At 39.2% G+C, this 3,755-nt stretch overlaps 1 long non-coding RNA gene across 1 annotated transcript; it reads right to left on the bottom strand.

Moving 5' to 3' along the window:
* Positions 1 to 1,680: 1,680 nt before the first annotated feature.
* LOC106588292 (uncharacterized) lies at positions 1,681 to 3,455 on the bottom strand. Its single transcript, XR_001324623.2, has 2 exons — positions 3,028 to 3,455; positions 1,681 to 2,332 (listed from the first exon to the last, which is right to left on the bottom strand). It is a non-coding gene; the product is annotated as an uncharacterized lncRNA (long non-coding RNA).
* Positions 3,456 to 3,755: the final 300 nt, after the last annotated feature.

The raw sequence follows: 3,755 nt of genomic DNA, 5'->3' as shown, positions 1-3,755 counted from the left end.
CTGCATCCTCGTCTGATAGACTTCCCGGTAGTGACGTTGCAGCATCACTGCAAAGATTACCGTGTCACATCTGCTGGATTGTATGGGGATAAAGTTGAAGTCTGAAGAATACTTTTTATAATATCGTGCTTCCTCTTACCAGACAGTTGATATAGCAGCTGAGGTCAGACATGTTATACAGAAGAGCAACGAAGACCTAGAATTTCTCCCAAATGACTTCCCATCTCCATCCTGAATTTCACGGTCAAAATTAAATACATCATTCTATATTTAGATCATATATGCCCATAATCCACTGTATATTTGGATCAGGTATGCCTACAATGTGCTTTTGAGATATTGTTCAGTTTGGTAGAGTGGAATTACTCTTCGAGTTGTCATTACAGGAAACAGTGACATGTCACAACCACAAACTACTGTAATAGCGCCTCATAAAACATAAATTGGCCCATTAGGTCCATAACAACCTGATAACAGCATGAAAGTATGCTATTGTTTGATGTGTTTTATTGAAGTGAGGAGACATTTACCGGTAAGGGGGAAGTAGATACAGTTTAATAATTGTATGTTGGCTATGGAAAGTGTACTCCGTGACAATGCACAACAACTAGACAGTATTGTCGTTGTAGTGTATATTTTCTGTGGAAATGGAGCGTACCACCCATATACCCCTTCTTTTGTTTCTCTCTTTAGAACTTAATGTGGAGCGTACCACCCACTTAACCCCTCTTTTGTTCCTCTCTTTAGAACTCAATGTGGAGCGTACCACCCACTTAACCCCTCTTTTGTTCCTCTCTTTAGAACTCAATGTGGAGCGTACCACCCACTTACCACCTCTTTTGTTTCTCTCTTTAGAACTCAATGCACCCTATTTCTTATTTCTTTATTATACCATGCAGAAATAGATTAACAAATACACTGAGTGTACAAAATTGAGTTGCATCCACTTTTGCCTTCAGAACAGACTCAATTCGTCGGGGCATGGACAAGGTGCCCTAAGCTTTCCACATGAATGCTGCCCCACAGTTGTGTCAAGTTGGATGGATGTCATCCAGGAAAGGGTGGCTACTTTGAAGATTCTCAAATATAAAATATATTTGGATTTGTTTAACACTTTTTTTGGTTACTACATGATTCCATATGTGTTATTTCACAATTTTGATGTCTTCACTATTATTCTACAATGTAGAAAATAGTAAAAATGAAGAAAAACCCTTGAATGAGTAGGTGTTCTAATACTTTGACCGGTAGTGTATATCATGGAAAGAGCAGGTGTTCCTAATGTTTGTACACTGGGGTATAAGCCTGATAAGATGATAAACCTTATCATAATTAAAGGTGATACACCTTTTTATAGTTAGTTTAGCGTCTTTCTGTATCTGGATTGATAAGTGTAGTCACACTGTATGTGATAGATTTTGATAATACTTACATTGTTAATTCATAATTTTATCTTACATTAGATTAGAATATATTTATTTTTCCTTTGAAGGAACTTTTGGAGTGGACCCTTTTTAAACACTGACCTTAAAGTGCCCTAAAAAGCTAAACAATGGAACTGATATTAAGATTAATAGCAAGAGCAATTCAGATAAACCTATTTACTGTGATAAAATATCATATTTTTTATAAAATACATGATACATGAATATGTAAATATTTAGCTGGGTCACATAGCAATACGAAAAGAAAAAAACATTTTATTTGGGTACTGATCAACATTTGTACTATGAGAAAATAAATCATTCACAATTTGTATAGTTAGCTATTTTGTTCAAAGGAACTCACAGCTTGAATGATTATAAAACATTCATATATTTTAGGCATTGCAATATACCTTATCAACCAGAGTATGTTAATTATGCATCTTGAAATACACAGAAGACACACAAACCTCAAGGGCATTGTAAAAACACATTGTCAGAGAAAAGAGAAAGCTGTACAGATCATTCTCCAGTGCTCTTCATTCAGTTTCCAACACGCTCTCAGGATGTGACTCTTGTCGTCGAGGTGGCGATCATTGCCATCGTGAACGCAGGATCAGGGTGGCTGTCGAACCAAACAGTAGAGTCAGGGAGTAACTGAAGACATGGCTTCCCCCTGCTGGTGTGGTGAGAGTGGTTGACATTGTGGCTTTTGGTTCGGCAGTTGTTGGTCGTATTGTAGAATTCTTTAGGTCAGTTGTTTGTCCTATTGTAGAATTATGTTGGTCAGTTGTTGGTCGTATTGTAGAATTCTTTTGGTCAGTTGTTGGTCGTATTGTAGAATTCTTTTGGTCATTTGTTGATCCTATTGTAGAATTATGTTGCTCAGTTGTTGGTGTTGTAGAACTCTGTTGGTTAAAATTGAATAATTTACATTAGGCTACATATTAATTCACCCATGTTTGAAACTGAAATGAATTAGGGACAGTTTGAAATTCGCTGGGGTGGAATAATTTCTTCCATCCTAGCCAAATTTCATCTTCTGCTTGCATGCGTCTCCCCTATCAAGGTGTTTTGGTACTTCCCTAAAGGCAGAAATTCATCTAGCATGTTTTGGGTGATGAAACAAGGGAGCTCCGTTCATTTTCAGTGAAGGGAAGATAAGTTGGCGATGCAAGCATGTGTGAGGGCGTGTGAACAGGGGAAAGCTGAACTTTTGTCACGTATTCCGTGACATCGCGTTGCTATTGATCAATCGAAGCTCACTATAGTTTCCAGACCCTACTGGATTGGCTGTTGATACCTAGCATTACAAGCCTGCTTGCTAGCACCAACATGAAGGTGAAGCTAGCGTATAGTGGATCACTGCTGTTATTCACTACACTTTTCCAAGCGCTTACTATACCACAGGTCAATATAGTCTACCAGTCTGACTGTCTATCCTGCCCTCTATCCACCATTAGGTCCACTTAGAGTCACATCTCCCCATCTTTCATCCTTTCTTTCTCTTTCTCCCCCTGTAGAGCATTGCTAAGAGAGTGGGATGCTAATGAGTTTAAAACATGTTCAGCTATTATTACTGAGTTAGGTTTAAGTACATTACCTGTGCCATGGTGGAGGCCAGCAGGGCCAGTGTGCAGAGTCCCAGAACCAGGTTCTTCATATTGCAGACAGGTGAGGTGTCTTATGGGTCAGATACTAGAGGAAACTGCTGTCCTGGGTTAGTCCTGGGTCTACAATCCTGGGTTTGCTATCCTTGGTCTGATCTGGCTGTGTAGAGTCTGACTACAGCTGAGGGTGAGTCAGGCCTTATATAACGTCCATCCAGGAAACAACCTTGGCCAGCCCACATTACAGAACGGGAGCCGCCCATGAATGCAAAGTTGCCAAAGCCTTGCCCATTAATTCGCAAAGAACATTTCTCTGTATTTCATCTGGAAACATTTGTGGTTAAAGAAGATATATGATTGTGCAACATCAAAGGAGGTCCATGCAAACAAAACTATATATTTATTTCTCTAAAACAACGTTGGAGGCGGCTTATGGTAGAGAAATTAACATACAACTGTCTGGCAATAGCTCTGGTGAACATTCCTGCAGTCAGCATGCCAATTACACGCTCCATCAAAACTTGAGATAACTGTGGCATTGTGTGGTGTGACAAAACTGAACATTTTAGAGTGGCCTTTTATTGATCCCAGCACAAGGTGCACCTGTGTAATGATCATGCTGTTTAATCTTGATATGCCACATCTGTCAGGTGGATGGATTATTTTGGCAAATGAGAAATGCTCACTAACGGGGATGTAAACAAATTTGTGCACAACATTT

The sequence above is a fragment of the Salmo salar genome, chromosome ssa27 (genome assembly GCF_905237065.1).
Source record: "Salmo salar chromosome ssa27, Ssal_v3.1, whole genome shotgun sequence".
NCBI classification, from domain to species: domain Eukaryota; kingdom Metazoa; phylum Chordata; class Actinopteri; order Salmoniformes; family Salmonidae; genus Salmo; species Salmo salar.
Note: the sequence above shows the minus strand (reverse complement) of the source record. Positions and strands in the feature narration are given on the sequence as shown.